Source organism: Hippocampus comes, unplaced genomic scaffold (assembly GCF_001891065.2).
Source record: "Hippocampus comes isolate QL1 unplaced genomic scaffold, H_comes_QL1_v1.1 scaffold544, whole genome shotgun sequence".
Lineage (NCBI taxonomy): Eukaryota > Metazoa > Chordata > Actinopteri > Syngnathiformes > Syngnathidae > Hippocampus > Hippocampus comes.
In genome coordinates this window covers 144547-164255 of record NW_017804999.1, presented here as the reverse complement: position 1 = coordinate 164255, position 19709 = coordinate 144547, and positions in this window count along the sequence as shown.

Here is a 19709-nt window from a genome sequence, read left to right as displayed (position 1 = left end):
TCACACCAGGCTGAGCGGTGACCTTTCCCCGAGCTCACTGCTCCGGGCTTGGCCGTATCCCTTGCTTCCTCCCGCCCCCCCCACCCTTCACCCCCACGGGAGCAGGAGGCTGACATCACTCACCCGGCGTCCGCTAATGTCAGCCCCGAGCCCGGCCGCCTCGGCTCACCGGCCCTGCCCGGTGCCCCGGACACGGCCCAGGATGACAGAGACATTGATCATTCGGGAAGCAAGCGTTGTCTGGTGGTCGCCGGGTTGAGGGGGGGGGGGTGGCAGACCGTGGGTCTCCATGTATGTGTGCGCCCTGGACTACAACGCCAATTGTGACTGGTGAGCCTAATTACAACTCACATCTGGGCTCTAATGAGCAAATCAACACCCATTATTGATCAAGGATCAACTGGCCTTGAGCTGCTCTCTGATTGGCCGAGAGGTTTCGCATGGGCCGCCTGGTTACACGCGCTCGGAACAACTAATTACTCATTCCGAAAACTCGCATGACTCAGTCTATTAGTGCTAAACGCTAACTTGGCACACTGGGAATTTGGAAGCAATGAGGAGAAATGAAGAGATAAGGTTGCATTATCTGTACAATAATAATGTCCATCTTTTCTTTTTAGTGTTGGCAGAAGCCCATTTTGGCAAAGCAACACAATCATGTTGTATTGATACCAAAAAATGAGCCCCCACCATTTTCCCGGGTGTCGCGATGGAGCTGTTAACAAATGTTCAGAAACTATATTAATAATTAATTTGAACCGTAAACATATCACAAACCAATGTCAAAATGCACTCTAGATGTGTACATACATAAACATGTTTTCATTCTTGTACTCGATCAAATAAATAATTCATCATATAATTCATAGTTTTGATATTGTGATATTAGCTGATGAAACCATTCTTTCATTAACCCCCCGCTAGTGCAATTTAATAGCTCTGTTGATTACAAAATTGGGGCTCACTCTTTGATGAGAATCCAAATTGAGAATTAAAACCACTTTCCCCAAACGCTGCCAACAAGATCGCTCAGGTGGGAGAGACGAACAAGATAATGAAGAGCAAGTCAAATTGTGTACCAGAAATGTCAGAAATTGCAAAATGCAAGATGTGTGACCCCAAAAAAATTATATTAAAAAAATTATGTTGGCTCGGATTGGACAGTATTTATTATTATGTAAATTTAGCAACCTTTCCATGTCACGGCTTTGACGAGTTGACACCTTCTTCAGGTTAATCGGAAATGATGTTTGCACAGCAATGTCTTGGTGACATATTTTATTGGCGTTTTGCTGTCCATTCAGGCAAGAGGAGAAGCGCCAACAAAATCATCCAAAATCAAAGCGACGAAAGTGCAACGGGATGTCAAGATGCCTCGGCAGGCTTGTTAAGTTGTCAGGCTTTTGTTTGATTACCTTTAATTGCGTTTGACGCTGTCGGCGCCTTTCTCGGAATGCAGTATGACAAATCGCATAGCAGCAGTAAAAAAAAAAAAAAACTAAACAAAGTAATGGTGTGTTTTTCTCGCATTGGTGATTCCTGCACTGACAACGGCAAAAAAAAAAAAAAAGCAATATTATCTAAGGGAATCTGCTTGGCCAGCTCATTCCAAACGAGGACAACAACAACAACAAAAACAGCCACAAATTAAAGAAGACATCAAAGTGTACGTTGATGAGGAGGCGCCAGCATCAGCCAAAATAAATTCCATTCAAATTATACGAGGATAAAAGGGCGAGGACGCAAGATTGCAAATCAGCACTTGTATTCAACTTTCAATTCCTCTCTAACGACCGCTTTTGGCACCCTCGTTGTGGTCCGTTAATGAGGACTCGCTTGTTGATTCGGTCCTCCGAGAACAAATGAGTTCCATTTTGTAATAATGATTTCTGAGCTTTGGCCCTGATGGCTTTGCCTTTTGTAATAAACTTTTCGGCTTTGATTTATGGCCTTTCCCTGCCAAAGAACAACACACGTAACGTCACTCAGACACGTCAACTATTTTTTTTCCGTCGTTCTCACCGCTCGGCTCACCCGCTTTGCCGAGAAGCAAAAGCGCACGCGTGATCCATGCGTGTTTACCTTTGTTGTCTACCGAGGTGTGTTTAGAGAACACATTTCCTTGACGGCGCCCGAGCAGTACAGATTTGCCAATTAACCTTGATGTCACTGTAATTACCGAGTCACATCAGTAAAATGAATTAATTTCCCAAAAGGACTTTGCAACAAAATTACCTCCTCTTTTCCCGATGAGAGTCAATATGGTGTCTGATAATTAGGCGAGGCAAAAAGTGAGCCCCGCTGCCATATTTCGGGCTGCGGTTACGCGTCTTCTGTGTAATCTGCCACGAGGGGGAAGGCCGGTGATCCGCAATCCCTCCTACTTCCTGCCACGGCGCCAAGCGGCCGTCACGTTACGCAACTTTTGCCCGCTCGCTTTCAATCGACGCCTCCTCGCCGCTTTAATTAGCGCGTGAATTGTTCATAAAAGACATTAGAAATTCACCGGGTTTCTGTAGGTGGAGGGGGGAGCACATAAACTGTTGATGGGGTGGGAGGGGGACAAAAAAAAACTTGTTGAAGCTCTTCGGGGGGCCCTCGCGAGCGGAACCGCTCTCCGGTGTCGCATCAATCATATTAAGATGTAATTAAAGCTTCAATCCTGTTAGATGTGTGATTGATGTTTTGTTTAATCAGTTCAATAATTCAGCCTCGGCTCATTAATTAGCAATAATGAATCAATTTTAAATACGTATTGTTAGGGTTTGTGGATGCGGATCGTGAGGGCATGCTGGACTCCTCCCCTGGCGTTTAAAAAAAAAAAAAACAACAACAAAATAATCATAAATCTTCATCAGCTTGGCTTTTGTGGCTTTTGCAATGTTTTTGTTGTTCAACACATCTCTGATGGCCGGAATTATATTCCAGGATAAATCCAATGGAAAATGATAGGTAGCGAAAGCAGATTCCAATGAAGTTGTGTCAAACGTGAATGAAAACGGAAATACAATGTGGACTCGTCAGACCACAGCACACTTTTGTGTCAGTCCTTGGCCCGCACTGCCTCTCGTTGACATTTGGTTTTCGCATTGGCTGGTAGAGTTTGAAACTTGACATTTTATATATGTAGCGATGAATTGTGTGAACTGAACCAAGTAGGGTGAGAGAATATTTGCAAACGCAACGGCGTTCCGTGTATTTTTTTTCCCTTTTTGGAAAACATAGTTCAAAAGAATTTTGGTCATACATATGAGCAAGCCCAAGATGCCATGTCAGTGCTCAAGGGAGTCACGTCTTTCTCTTCCCAATTTCGAGCTCTCCGGTTGAGTATCTCGTAACAAGTCTGCAGTTAACGCAACACAAAATAATTGCGCTTTTTTTTATTTCTTTTTTGTGAATAACTCGCAAAGTAATGGCAATAAACACGGCGAATAAAAATAAAACTTTGTGATGCTTCCCAGCATTCACAAAATAAGACGATAACGCTTCATAAGTGTTCAGGGAGCCATAGAGAGCAAAAAAAAAAAAAAAAAACAAGGACTGTGTTTTGTGCCTTAAAGCCAACCTCATTATTTTCCATGTATAAATTATGAAGGAAATGTTTAATAGCGAGTAAATAGAGGCAAACCACTATCGCTCGCATTTTTTTTTTTTTTATTTTGCATTCCGGGCGTTCTTGAGCAGTCGGGTGCGAAATAAATCTGACTGAATGCAAGAGCATTCATTTCAAGGTCATTTCGTACAATCTCATTAGTCCACTCAAACCACTAGCTTGTCGCGTTTGTATAATAGACACGAGCAGACGCGTACGCCGAAGCGAAAAGACTCGTTCTGTGGCGAAATGACACGGGCCAGTGGAGTGGACACAGCCAGCAGGAAGTGTTGAGTCAATTAGGCATGAATAGAAACCGTCAGCCTTCATTTGAATTAGCGCAAAATGTGTTAAGCGAGTCTCGACCAAAGTCACAGGCTGACCCTTCCCCTCCCTCCGCTTCACATCATCATGATACCTGCGAATGTGGCGACCCCTCCCCGAGTCCAGTCAGACCCGGGTGGCGGCGGCGCACTAATTGCTTTTCGAACCCCCTCGAGAAAAGACGATTCCCGCGCGCCACGAGTCGGCGTTTCTGCATCGCGGGAGGTCAAAGAGATGCGAGGTCATGACCCTTCCCCACTCGCCGAGTCACTCGTGTACATGAAAGTGTGAGTCGATGTTGAGTGATGTCCTTTTTCAGAGGTGGGCGGGGGACATCGGGGTTGGGATGGGCTTAGCTGTCGAGCGCCCCGCCTTAAATGCAAGTTACAACTGACACGCAAGCCTCTCATCACTTTCCTCAATACTCCGAGCTTCGTACAAAGACTCGAGGCGATGGTGTTTTACGAGCATATTCATATTTATTAATGAGCCCCCCCCCTCACACCGCCCCCCCCCCGATTGCACCCTGGCTGTTCAAAGAGCAAAAGCAAAATCTGTCAAACGAGCGAGCGTCGACGGCGGCGCGCTCGCTCAAGCGTTGCGCCGCAGTCATTAGGACGGTTAGCGCGGCTCGTTCGTCGTCTTGCACGCCATCGCTGTTGACATCACTTCTCTCCACGCGGCACTTAGAAATAAAGTCCATTTCCAGCACAGTTGATGTTCATGACATTTTTTTTTTTTTTTGGTTTGTTTGTTTTTTTTTTTTCCTGTGATGAAATTAAGCGGCGGCGAAGACGCCAGAGCAAGCCAGCAGCGACGGCTCGAGTAAAGGACCGCGTGCGGCGTACCGTAAAATGACGAGCGACTCCGCTGTAAATTCGCCGGCTTTTTATGAATCGCGACGCGGCAAGTCTTGATGCAAGAGGCCAATTAAAATAAGAAACGGAATTTTTTTTCCACTTCACGGACACACAAAAAGTATCGAGCTAACAAACGCCCTCTGTTTATTCTCGCCAAAATGTGACACTTGTGTGTACAAATTGATGGCTGTGACTCCAATTAAATACCGTTTAAAAAAAAAAAAAAAACATAGTCAAATGAAAGAAATTTGGCCGGTTGTCGCATATATCCGACTTGAATCAAATTCAAGTGTGTGTGTATGGCGGCGGCGCTCTTGAGGGAGACAGATGGGACGGACGTCCACCGAGTCTCTGTGCTTTCCCTCCGCGTGACTTGTCACCGCAGTCTGCGTCGTGTTTTAGTGCCAGAGCATCTCACGTCCTCACACACACACACACACACACACACACACACACACACACACACACACACACACACACACACAAGCGTAAAAAACGACGACTCTTTCATTAATCATCTGCATGTGTAAATTAGGCATGAAAAGAGAGTATTTGGAGCATATAAAAAAAAAAAAAAAAAAAAAACTTGGAATGCGGTGCTTTAAGCGCGTCCCGTGGTCATAAATTGGATGATGGAGGGAAGTTAACGAGCTTCTGTCTCTTTCTGGACAGGACGGCCCCCCCCGCTCAAGTGTAAAATGTCACCAGTGCTCACTCGACGTGTAGGTTATGTGTTTGCTGTTGATCGTGATTCATTGCCGTCGTTCGCGGTTGCAACGTCGCAGTTTTGTAGTTTGGAAGGAAATTGTTTTTTTTTTTTGGTTTTTTTTTTGTGGGTTTGTTTTTTTTTGGTTTATTTTTCACGAGCGTTAGCTTTAGATTTTTTTTTTTTAATATTGTTTATTTGTTGAGAATAAGGTCCCTAAATATTGTCTAATAAAGTAATTCTTCCAGTTTTTAATTTTGATTTTTTTTTTTAAATTCAGTTCTCGGTAGTTTGAATTTGTTCTTGAAACGGCTTTGCTAGTTTTATTAGTCTTATTTATTTATTTATTATTATTATTTTTAACTGTATTTGGTTATATTTCGCAAACAAATGTTTTTCAATTTTAGTTTATTTTGTGACCTGTCATTCATTGGACGGAGGGCGTGGCCATGTTAACACGCGTTTGGGTTCTTACCTTAAGAAATAGCAGTTGACCTTGGCCTTGTATTGGATAGCTTTAAAAATCTGCTTGCGTTCGTATTGAAAGCCCGGCGTTATTTATCTTAGCTGCATCCCGAAAAGACGATTTGATCGCCGCACCTCACCCCTAAGATTAACATTTCACCAAGCGGCTTATTAAAGCAATTCATCAAATCAGTGGGCAGTGCTGATTAAATCAACTTGCTAATAAATGGAATGATCTGAAGCCTTCTGACACCCGGGGTCCTCGCAGCCCACCTGCCTGATTAGGAGGCAATTTATCCCATCGCGTTCCACACAGACTCCTCTTTTAATTGGGGCCGGAATGAGAATGTCATGCTGCTTTCCTGATGGCACATCCTGCGGGGTCTTGATGAAAGCTCTCGAAGCATCAGTTTAGCTTCATGATGAGACAATTGGCCTCTGAACGGACAGTGCCACAGGTCCAAACGTTATAAATATGCCTTTGTTTCAATGTAGTGCTTCTCAAAACTTTTTCCACCCCCAAAGAAATATTTAGCATTGCAACTACCACCTCAATGGACCGGCATTAAAATACAGGAATGGATGATCGTCACGGCTCATCTGTTTTCTGGCTTTGGTCACGTGACGTTCGCAATCATCGGCACTGTGAAATCATTTTCAGTCGACGGGCAAGTGGCAGTACAAGGCAAAATGGCAGCACTGGGTACAAACCAGTGCATTTTTCTGCCCTTTCCTTCTCGTAGTGGTAATAGTATTTAGTAGTGTGCGTATGTTCACGTGTGCATTGCATTTGTGCAACACTTTGATCAATCACGGGCTGCTTGTAACGGTCGAATTTCCAGAGGGCGCCACGTCTTAGGAGCTTACGCATTGTTTTGATACACAGTGACGGCCCCCCCACAAAATCAGAAACTATGAATAACATAACTGCCGCGTTGTGTGTGTAGCAATAGCTAGGTCGGCGGCATGCATCATGGCATTTTTTCCTTCGCAAAAGTTCATCCTGAGGCAATTACAACTCACCACCTCTCTAATAAGAAAAACAATCAAACAAAATGTGACTCCAACCCATAGCTCGTCAATAAAAGCTTCATTTATATCCAAACCGTACATGTTCGAACAATTATTTATTGTCACTGTGACCCTCCATTTTTGTCTTTGATCGACACATAACTCAAAGCGCGCCTTATTTCTCAGGGGTTGCATATGTCTACCTTTTGTACTGTTTTGTTTTTAATTCGTTTGTCTTTGTTTACCCAGCAACCACCCTCTAAACAGGCCAAATTGGTGGCCCCTTCACTCTGAATGCAGATGAGCTGCTCTATAGGGCGCCGCATAATGCTAATCCCCTGTTCCACGTCGACTTGTTTTTCCCTTTTTTTTTTCTTTTCATTTCGACACGTGCTCGCCGGCTAATTCCTACCTCGGCGCGATTGTACATCTGTATGCCAGGGACGCGGCAAACGCCCAATGTTGACGAAAGCAACCCGGCGAGCATCAGATGGCTCGCTATGAATAGTCAATTAACTCGAAACTTGTTCCGGGAATGACCGGCGAATGAGGGGAGGAGAGGCTGGCTGTTGGAGAGGGAAGAAAAGCCTTCCATTTTCTCGCAGCTAATTATCGAGCCACCGTTATTTCCATTTGCCAGATAGCTTGTGATTAAAGGGGTTTGGTCAATCAAATAGATAACAGGGATTAGAACCGGGAGGATGAGAGCGGAAAGGAAAGTCGGAGAATGTGCCAGCAAAGTGATGGCTCCGTTCGATTTTATGTACCCTTTCTTTTTTTTTTTCCCCCAAAAGTGCTGCCAAAAAGATGACATTGCTTATTAGTGTCGGCATTTCCCGGAACAGTGGGATGAAACTGAAGGACCTTTTGATGATAAGCGTCATATCAACATTGTGTTTGCGCTGTGCATGCTAACTTTCCAGATGGAGCTTTGTTTTGTTTGTTTGTCAGGAGGAAAAAAAAACTCAGTGTGTTTCTTTGCAATCTCCTTGAGTAGATTAAAAGCATAACGCGAACAATGTAGCTGTTACTAAAAAGTAGACCTACACAAAGTAACATACAATATAAAACCAGCCGCAAGTGCGCCATCCATGTAAAGTCAAACGGCGGAGTCACAACAGATGCAGGCTAATAAACGGAGGAAACTACCCGGCGACGCCGCATGGAATATTAATGAGCAATATCACACCCGCTATGGCAATAAAGACACGCACACACAAACAATAATAGCCTTTGCTGGAGGGACTACAATGTAGCGTCAAGGGGGGAGAATTGCATTGAGAGGAATGTGAATAATCGGCAGGCGGCAGACACGCCCCTTAAATGCTCACGGAGACATCCTGCCTCTCTCCGGGGCTCCAAGGGACAATTATGTCTCTTTTGCAATGAAATCGAAAATGCTAAACAGGTTGTTAAATAAGACGGATATCGTACCTTCCGTTTGTACCTTCATGTCAAGTGGAGATGATTTTTTTTTAATGGCCAAAAGTTTGTGGAAGGCCCTCAATGGCGACTCCATTTTATCAATGTTAATATATGTCGTACATGCATCTATGATATTGCCCCCTCGTGATGGGTGCGAGCTGGCCACCGGCGTGTAAAAAAATCGGAGTCGACCAGCCAGCTGCTCCTGCTCCTGTTTGTAATTACGAAAAAAAAAATGAAGAGCCAAGTTATGCATACAAATTTTCCGAGCGTCAATTCAGCTTAGCGGCTTGCTGCACTCGTTTAAAGGCACCAAAGGAATCTTTGTTCCTTCCAAAAAAAAAAAAAAAAAATTCAAGTTGAACCAATGGAGAAAGAGGCCGAGCGAGAAGAGCAGGTACGTTCTGAAAGTCTGCTGACTAATTGAGACAAATGAACAGCAGTCGAGAGGTGCGCCAGGGAGACAGCAGCGAATTTATCTAGTCCCTCTTTTGCCCTTTTTTCCGCAGCTCGTCTCCGCTGGTTTTATTGAAATGCTCTTTTTTTTTTTTTTTTTTTTTTACCCCAATTTTGAATAACAACACAAAACTTCCCATCTTCCTCTTTGAATCTACTGTATTAATCGTATTTGGTTCCTTCGTTTATTTAGCGGGACAAATCATACAAGGGGAGTGGGGGGGGTTACACAAAATGAATTAGTTAAAGTGAAGTGCCGCATTTTCAATTTATGCCTAGTTCAGTGAACTCCACGCACAGTTGAATTAAAGAAAACGTGGACCCTTTCGAATTAGTTGGATTCTTGCACTACTTTATCAGTTTGGTCATTTTTTTTTTTTTTTTCTGAAGGCTCAGTAAAGTTTGGGAAGCAATTCTGTTCAATAGGAGCAATTTCCCAGCAGCTAAAATAAGTCCCACAAACTTCAGTGTAAGCAATACATTGATGTAAGAAGTATCCATTTTCTCCCGCTGTGCATGAAATGTGAATGAAATGCTACTAAATTTTGAACGGGCTTCCTCCGCATACTTTCTACCGCTTGATGAGACTATTTGCATCACGGTCATGAGTAATGCATACATACTTTCAGTCATGAGCCAACTCTCAAGCCTCGCTCTGTGCATTCCTAAGTCATTTCATACAGAGACCGAGTCGGTAGCGCCGCACACGTTGGCGACGTGCCTCGTGGATGTGTGTCACCACTGATGTGGGTTCAAAGGTTGCGCACGCTGACCCGAAAGTGCCCGCGCCGGAATTTCCCAGCTGAGTGGCAAAAACGGCAAAACTGTTATTTATTCATGGCCGTCGCATCGCCATCAGATTCCTTGTGGGGTTTATGAACGCTTTGGCATCAGAGGCGGTGTGTGAACTTTTGAATTTGTGACCCGATAACAGAAAGCGCTTTGGTTTCCGGTGACACTCTTCTGGTGTCCCCGAGAGTAACCGCGGAATCAAAAAAGGGTTGCGGGAAAAAAAAAAAAAAAAACGCTTGCTCGTACAGCTCCTTTTTGTCCAGTGCTGCAGTGCCGGTTGTTGAGTAGAATTAATTATCACCTCCGCCAAGGACGTTGTGTTTGCACCTACATCAGTCATTCTATTAGCTGCATTACTCAAAAACTGCTGGACTGGCACCAGCTAAAAAAAAAAAAAAAAAAAAAATCCTAGTACAGTGGATTGTTTGGAGGAAAGAGTCATCGGAGTGAGCCTCAAAGTCCCTTTTTTCATAGCCTAAAAATATTAAAAAAGCTTAAACCTGTTTAGAAAGTCTTAAAGATTGTCAAAATTGGCCTTTTTGCTACTTTGGGTGGAGTGGAATGGTCACGTTCATGAGCCACAAAGGTAGTGCTTCACCTCAGTTCATGCTATGGACAAGAGAGTTACAAAAGACAACTGTGTGCTGGAGCAAAAATCACATTTTAGGAAGACGTGTACACGACAAAGAGAAAAAACAAAAAACAAAAAACTAACCAGCCATCGATATGATGCTAAGCTAACGTCCACGCTTTCCAATACCTTTGATTGGAACATCGCTCTGCCAACATGGCCGCTACTTTGACGTGTGCTTTAAGCCTGCTCTAGTCTACTGTCATTATCTATGATGAGGTCGGCACAAACATGTGGCCCGTGTGTCTGTTCCTGGACCTGCACCCGATTGCGACCAAGTCCGGAACTGGCAGACTTAAACATCTACTTTAGAAGGGGCGTTTTGAGTGGACCGGACGCCGTCGTTGGTTCAGTGGACATTCCTCTGGACATATTCGCCGAGTGGTGCCGAGTACTTCTTTATATTTCCGAATCGTCGGTGGCTCTTCCTCAATGGACTCGCCCTCCCATCCGTGGCTGTCTCGGTCTGTGGCGCGACTTGATTGTTGATCTTCCCGCAATAATTCCGCGGTATGAGATGAGTCCCGGACTGTTTTGAAGAAGCATTGCAATTGGTTAATGAGTCAGAAAGCAAAAGCTTCTTGATCTCATTTCCAGTGCTTAATTAACCTTGGCGTTGGGAGATTTCCCCCCGGTGCCGGGGACAAGGCCGGGGGCACTTGGCTCCTCCTCTCCGCGCCATTGTATCCTTCCTGCTTGTGTCACTCTCTCTCTCTCTCTTTCTCTCGCCTTCTCTCTCTCTGGGCCACGTGACACCCCAGCAATGACATCTCGCGTGTCCTTCGCATGGCAACAACACTTTATTGACTCAATGGAAATATGCATGCGCGCCACTTTGGATGACGTTGGGGTGAAAAGTGATTCTCCTTCTTCTGCGTTGCATGAAAGTCCAGAACAAAACGTTAAAAATAGCAGCGCCGCGCTTCGCCTCCGACGGCGACTCAACCCCCAGGCCAGCCCAGTTTTGCGGCCCCGGGGGTGTGGACCCAGTTCTGACAGAAGTGATCTCGGGTTCGTCAAGCTTGTTAGCTGCGGAAAAAAAAAGCTGGGGCTCTCGATCAGCGTCGCAGCCTTAACCTACTTGATCTTTTCATCGAGAATGGTCAGACCTTCACACAAATGGCAGGATCGTGCCGGCGGGAGGCTTTTTCTCAGGGAAGCTCGTTAAAAAGGATGCGTGCGCAAAGTTGCCAAAGTGAGACATTTTCAGCTCCATTAAAACGCGCTCGCGGCCAACCGTGGGTTACGGCGAACCGATTTTCCTTCCGCAAAATGACGAGCGAATTCGTTGGAATCTTTTGACGTATCTTGTGTTTTGATTTCCATTCACTTCATAGTTGCCGTTGATTCCAACGTTCTTCCTGTCCGCCGTGCTACAGAAGCAAGCGCTTCACTCGTCCACACCTGCGGCTCCTTGCTGTCGCTTCCAGCTTCAAAGCGCATCATTTACAAGTCGCCGAGCACCTCTGTGCCGCCTCTCTCTTTGCCCCTCTTCCAAGTTCCAGGTGCGAGGCCATTTTTCTCCGTCCCCTTCTCAGTTTTCAACTTTGGCCCTGCCAACAAAGCCTCCCGCATCCTGTGGCACACTTGCTCCGCTCCTCCATCTCGACCTCCGAGCCATATGTATTACTCAAATGCAACAGGGGAGGGCGCGGTGTGCAATTCGGTCATTATCGTCTGCATTTGCACCAAAATCTGTGCGACATTATAGCACTTCATTACCACAGCAGTTGGAGTGGCACTGAAACAGGTGGTCGCTTGACATTGACATCATGAAGGTGGATGTTCAATTAGATGACCCAGATTCAGCGGCGAGAACTCAAAAGAGAAAGTAAGTTTTCCCTTTGCGGAACTCTGCGAAGCGACCTTTGTGGTAAAACTTTTTTTTTTTTCATCGGGGACTGTCCACAAATCACCCAAGTGAAGACTTGTCTATTCCCTTTAAAAATATTTAAAAAATAAAAAACTCTTTTGAATTCGATCTTGAGGAAGAAACAAACTAAGTCTGTAAGCGAGGCAATAAAAGTACCAATAAAATCGAGTCTTTGCCCACCCCCCTTTACCAAAATAAAAATCCTTGAAATCCAGGGGATGACTTTGAATCAGTAATTAGACAGAGAAGAAACGAGGACATTGGAATCGAAGCCAAGCGCGAGGAGAGGCGGAGTGGAGCGAAACAGCAGGCATCAAACGGGAAGAGGTGTGAAATTGAAACCCATAAATCCCGACAGTTGCGGAAGCCGCCACGGCCGTAAGATGCAAACCGAACTCTTGTTTGCTGTTTGATCGGAATTGCTCAGTAACGCACAATTTCGGCCGAACTGCACGTTCTCACGTCGCTCGTTCGTACGGTCGTCTTGCCTTGGACCTGGGAGGGATTTCAACTTGTGGAGTATCGTCCCGTAAAGCCGCCCGCCATCACCGCAACCAAACAAGTCATCCAATGATGGATTGCCGTAATAGCTCGGCATCGGAAGTGGGATCGCTTGAAAACGTCATCGCTTTCGGCGGCGTCACTTTTTCGGTTTTCGGGATGATGTGTTGAATGTGGCTCAACGGCGCAGCGGTCGTGTTCATTGACTGGGGGCATATCGCTAGTCCGATTCTGCCACCCCTCCACCCTGGCCACGCCCTCTAAAAATAGCCCCGGTAAAGATACTTGGAAACCCGCGCTTCTAAATGCACTTGTTTATATGCCCCATCTGGAAAAGCCTTTTTATAAAAAAAAAAAAAATCCGATAAATGATTGCCGGGCCTGCTCTTGACAGTCGATTCTGCCCCCCCCCCCAGCACTTCTCCTCCACTGGGCTATTCGACCAAGCTTCTGGGCACACGCAGCAAATGCGCCTCTTTAGCAAAATGATAATTTATAAAAGCAACCAGTGAGACCGAATGAATATTCCGCACATCTTCCAAGCACAGGAGTCGTTTGTGCCTAATAGATGGCGTGCGCTAATGCAGGCGCTTCTCCGGACCGCGCCAAGTGGCAACAACTCCCGGTTGATGAGAGAGCGAAGGCCGGTCTTGACAGCTTTTAATAACTAATGAAAAAAAAATGTGTGGGGTTGATTAGTCAAGAGAGAGAATTGGAGAGCTTCTACAAAGAGAGACGGAGAGAGCGATGAATGAGCGATGCGGCGCCCCTCACGCGGAGATGCCGCTCGGCTAATTGGTCAGCGCCGTTCGGGTCCCGGTTTTGCTTTGCGTCTACTCCTCGGCTCGATGGCTGCACATGTTTGAACGGGGAAAGTTCATTTATGTCCTTTGTCCTTGGTTAGTCTTGGCACCGCTGGGCGATTTTGAGTACCGTTCCATTTCCGACCCCCCCGCCACCCCCACCTTCCTCTGAATGAGGGTCGAAATACTTAAATGTGTTCTTGCGCGGTTCGTTTTTTTTTGCCAAAGGTTGCATCGTGGAATAACTTTGGATTTGATCCAAGGAATCATCGTGTCGTACGCTTACATGGCATTAGCGTCGATCGTTCTTGAGTTTCCTCCTTCCGCTCTCGAATATCGACTGCTTCAAAACGTCAAACTTTGACGTGACAGAGCAACGTTTCTTCGAATTCGCATCGGTCGTTCTTTTGCCTCATCGCGCTCACAATGAACAAAACAAGATGGAACTCGTTTGCGATCGTCTCAGAATAAAGCATACGTTTTGCGAAAGCGCACACTTTTGCACATCCTAACTATCATCAATCTCAAGGCTTCGGTTCCCCCACCCCGCCTCCCCCCTTGAGTCCTTGGCTCTGTTTTTGGCTCCGTCTCGATGCAGGTAGGAGGTCTCCTGATACTTACCACTGGGCTTAGCTCACTTCACATTAATGCAACACCCCCTCCCTCCTAAGAGATCCATCCGTTCTTCTAAAAAAAACGTTTTTAGTATTACGAGACATACGCCGGCGAAGCCTGCGCCCCAATCCATTCCACGTAAGCGAATTTGATTTCAAAACTGACCGGGTGCCAAGGTCATCCGAGTGCAACGATGTTGGGAAGCTTAGTGGCACATAATCCGGATGTTTATTGCTGAGCGTCGGAGGGTAAAGATTTGACCGTGGATTTGAATGCGCGTGTGCAGATCTCACTGTCTAACCTGCCATGTGGGAAATTTCATTCTGCCGAGGTGCTGTTCACTCATGAAAAACATGTCAATAATCAAAGAGACGGTCCCTCCATTGGAAGGTAATGCGGATAAAAAAAAATATATATATATTCAATGTGTTCACGTAATGGACATGTTGCGCTCAAGGAATTATATTTTCAGAGCGATACATAAAATTATGTCATTTAATTACATGCATGAGCTTTCCGGGTTTATTTTGAATGTCGTTTTAATCACTGAAAGCCCAACTGGCCCCCCAAAAAAGCAGTCCAATGCTCCGCTTTTGCTGAATTGACACCAAACGGAAAGGCGTTTTGAATCGAATAACTGCTGACGTCTGTTGACTGCATTTCATCTCCTTCTATTCTACAATTTCTCCCTATTATTTTGCGAACGCTCGCTGTGAAATCAATTTCAAAGTCTGGCCACATGAAAACGGGGTCTTGAGAGAGGGAGCGAATTGTACAAGCTCGGCAGTTTGTTCTCTCCAGCTGGGGGTCGGGCGTCCCGCTTTTTTTTTGCCACCACCGTATTCCCAGTCCGGGCCTGCCTACAAGCCGCGCTCCCCTGCCTGCCCGTGGTTTGCGGAGCCCGCTGGGGAGGGAAGAAGCCGGCTCCCCCGTAGCTCTCAATCTGCAAACAATGAGCCCCGCGTCCGTGACGGATGGCCTACATCCCTCCCCATTTGTCTGTACTTTATCCCCGCCACCGAATCAATTGTTCAACCCCAAAGTTTTCTTCACGTGCGCTTCCCGCTAAAGGGGGCGCCACTGCTGGATCTCGAGGCGAGGCTACAGAAAGAGATCAATGTTGTCCCGGAGTGGATCTGAGAGGGACTTTCAGCGTGACTTTCAGGCTCCTAATTAGGGACAGGACAGCTCGCTACCTCTCTGGGTGACATTTAACTGGACATACTTGATAAATGTCACAACGCTGGATGCAGCCACGACAAATGGATGCATCAACAACGGCTTCATAACCTTTACTGATAGTCCCTGCCAGGAATTCCAAATTCTTTGTCCGCTCTCCCTTGCATCTCTAAACACCGCGGCCTCATAATCAACATTGTGCAGGGAGAGTGCCTTTCACCGCGTGCGTTAAGCCAAACTAAGTGGGGACGGGGGGTTCGGTGATTGGGGGGGGGGGGGTTGTCTGCATGTGCCCTTGCAACACAACGCCGTGTCCGCGTACACGCCTTGCGTGCGAATGCCAAATGATGTTGGCCCGCGACAGCGGCGGCGAGAAGGGGACCTTTGTAAGCAATCAGGGGGAATGGAGTGCTCGTAGACCTCCCTCGTATCTTCCCAAACTTAGACGCGGACAAGCCGTCGGAATTAATCAGCTCCCAAGACAGCCGGAATGGAGCAAGTAGCAGCAACAAGATGGACTCGCTGCTGTAATCAGAGAGGATATAAATGTCATATGTAGAACACCCAAAGCTCCATTTTTTTTTCCTGTCTTTTAAATGCAAGCTTCAAAATAACCTGACAGCGCTGTACCAACCTTTTGTAATGTTCAAAACTGACCTATCTTCGGAAATATAAATTCGGATTCACCGTCGTTTGTATTGAGATGAACCACAAAACGTGAATGACAGCGGTAGCTTGAGTCGCTTTCACGCCAAATCATCTTTCCCCATTTGAATGAATGAGAACGCCATGAATCCATTCCAGCGTCTTCAAAAAAAAAAAAAAAAAAAGGACAAAAAAAAATGTTTCTCTTTCATTTGAATACTTTTGTTTCAGCAAGTGATGATTTTACAAAGGAGCAAACCCCTAATGCTCATCTTACGGCTTGGGAAGTCGCCGCACTTCTTGTCTTTTGAAGTACGTCTTTGATATGGAGAATATGTACGTCGATTTATCGCACTCTTTTGCCCCTCTGCATAAAAAGTAAAATCATTTATCTGATTAAAGCGACTGTCTAAATATAAACCCTTGATTTGTTTCAGGGATTCTTTTATCTAACACGGAGCTCTCCTTGGACCCGTGCTCCTGAGTTATTGCGCGGAAACATACGCGCGCGCGTGTGTGTGTGTTTGTGTGTGTGTGCGCGCGCATTCCCATGCAGCAGAGCGCTTGTGTGCACCTGCGTATGCATGTATGTGCGCCTACTCCCATGCTTCACATCATGCAACCTTAGTTGCTTTGCAGTGGCTAATTGCCTCTCCTGAGGAATAATTAGATGACAAAAGCAAATCTAGCAGTGCCTCGGATGCAAAAAAAAAAGGGGGGGGCGGGGTACGGGGGGGGTGGCAGAGATGTATGTTACGTCGTGATTGCGCTTCACAGAGCGAGTGCCATTTGTTTGCGATGGAAATCTGCCACTGGTGGCGATAGGAGGAGAGGCCATACGCTCGCAGGCCGAAACCTCGGGAAAGAAAGATGGGGCGACAATTAATTACGGCTAATTAGATGTATCCGTTATATTTATTGGGCCAACCATAAATCAAAGCGGTCAGGTTATTTTTAGCCCGAAAGATGCGTGTGCATGCACGCACCGCATTTTGGGTACTGCAGCTGTGTTGTTGTCCGAGTCGCTTGTTATTTACTGTTAGCGTTCCAGGTGTTCAGAGCTGGGTCGCTGCACACTCCCTCCTCAAAGATTAATAATCCATTAGTAATCCATTTCACTAATGAGCATAGTGGAAGAGGTGGATTTAGGCAGAGACGGTCTAGGGAAACCAAGCGCATACTTCATTTTTCAGCCAATCTGATGTCTTGTGCTCCGTTCTGGAGCCACATGGCCTCCAACCAAAGACATCAGTTACCTTTGGTTGATTATATTGCCTATGTTGAGTTCCAGGAAATAATCATCACAAACCATACATGATATTCAGCATCAGTGCGAGGACATTCCTAGGAGCATTTAAGTAAGTAAGCAATAGGCGCTTCCCAGGGAACCATTCTAACCCCCTTGCAGTTTTGGTTGAGTTTGGCATATCGTTGGTCAAAAGATTTCAATATGAGGCGTACCAACTGCGATGGTCTGCACAATAGAGCAGCAACAACACAAGTGCCGTATTGACATTTAGATAGCACTTGTCAAAGAGCCAACACTAGAAATGATCAGTTGAAATCCCACCTTCTCCAGAGACCAGCTCTACCTGTCCAAATTGTCCCCTGGCAAAAACAAACTCCGCTGGACAACTTGTTGGAAACGCCACACTCTCCTCCCTCTCCAGCATGGCCCATCGGTAATGAAGTTCGCGCGTGACATGACATTGAGAGGCCTGACAAGAAGACTGCCCACCGGAGAGAGGTTAACAACCTGACAAAGCGGCGTCTCTTAATAACGGGCAAAGCGCCCATTGAGGACCACCCGAGGAGAGTGGAAAGGACTCCCAAATGTCACCAATGGCTCTGATAGCGCAGCGATTGTACGACATTGGTAATGGCGTATCGGTTCTAAAAATATCTCTGAATTCCGACGAGTGAATTTAGAGGTGACTCTTGAAAGGATCTTCACGCTGGGCTTTCTGCACTCAAAGGTTTGCAGACTTGATAAGCGTTTTGTTGTCACGCTGCGCCACCGTGCACTTTAAAAAAAAATAAAATAAATAGAGTGCCAGTGGGGCTCGTGGCACCTAAAAGCCGTGACGAGCGCTGGCACATCAAAATGAGCTGGTAAACACAGACGATTCTTCACAGCCGCCGCCAATCCGGCACGCCGGCAACAATCTCCGATTGAGTGTTTCAAGTCCGAAACAGAAGATTTCCCCAGTGTGGCGCCCGGCTCCCTCCACAGATCTTCTCGCCGCTGTTTAGCAGTCACAACATGACGGAAGCCGTCAGAAAACTGCCTTCAAAACCTCAACGCCATAAGTGGGGTGGGGGGAAGGTTACGCGGTAGGCGGGCCTGTTGTTACCGCCACGCATGGGTGAGATCCGACACTTTCTTCCTTTTCCTCTTGGCCCTCCCTCGGGGGGGTGGGAGCCCCGCTTCCAGATTGCCCCGCATGATGGATGCGCGGTGTGAGGAATGGGCCGTCCCGCGGGCCAGGGCGTTGTTTCTGGGTTAAACAGCATCCTATATCAAACCCATCTATAGCTTCACAAGCGGCGGGAACCTGTTTACTGGGCCGGGAAAGCACTGCAATCCATTTCCTGTCAGGCTCTCTCGTGGTAGCAACAAAAATTTGGACGGCCGCAGGTTTTGGGAAGAGGGAGGGGGTTCTGACGTGGCGTGATGTGAGAAAATGTTGCTTTCGGGAGCGTAAAAAGCTTTCGGCGAGCGGTCTGCTTGTGACGTCATGACTCGGGAGCATGTTATTCGGACATGTCGAATGGCACAATCCCTTTTTGAACAAACCAGTCACAAATTAATCGACATTCAAATGTGTTGGTCTGATCAGGTTTGGCTTACACTAAACGTGCTTCGAAAATGTGATCACTGGCTTTCATCCACATCGAAAGATAAACCATTCATGTCATGGAATTTGGTGATATTAATATCGTGCAAGTGAATTCGTGAAATGCTTTGACCTGTAACGATAAAGCTATTAATTTCTGTACATGTACGTATTTGTAAAAAGAACAATAATTTAAAAAAAAATAATAATAATCATCTATCTGAAGTATTTGCTTGATCGTGAAACATTTCATTTCACTTTTAAATTTTAGGGGATGTGAAACGTGACGCTCCGCGACATCCTCTGGGGTGTTGACGCAAAACGAGCCCCGGGTCTCGAGTGGTTTCATGCACCAGTCGATGGGAAAAGATCTGTGAAGTGAAGACGATCATCCACTTTGCACTTGGTGTTCAATTCGCGCTAATGCGGTGTGGGCTTACCTGCGCGCCATCGGTGGATCAGGAGTCAATTAGCGGGGCTGGCGGGCAGTCTTAGCCGAGGGCCCTGCGGCGGCGGTCTGCGGCGGACCCGCCTCGCCGCGGAGTCCCGGCGAGGGGCAGGGGGAGAGCCTAAATGGAATGTTAATACGGGGCACGCAAGTCAGGCCTCTCTAATTGGGACGCAGCTGCTGCGGGGACCGAGTATCCCGCCAAGCGCCGCGGAGCTCGACGAACCGGCGGGTCGCCGTGATCGGGTCAGGTGCGCTCCACTGAAAGTACTTGGCCTAAAAGCTTTCGGGATGGAAATAAATGCGAACTTTTGGCGGATATCTAAAATCTGAAAGAAATGGCAAAACTCTGTCGGGAAGATGGGGCCTTTCGAGGAGCGATTTGTTATTTTTCTAACAAACGGCAGGTGGTAAACAGTCTATCACAGTTTTATTGGACAGTTAATTTGATGCGTGGGTGCTCAACACTGAGGCAGCTGTGCTTTTAAAAACCTACCGTGACTGTCAAAAGATTTATTTTGTTGTGTCCAACTGGGATGCGGTTGG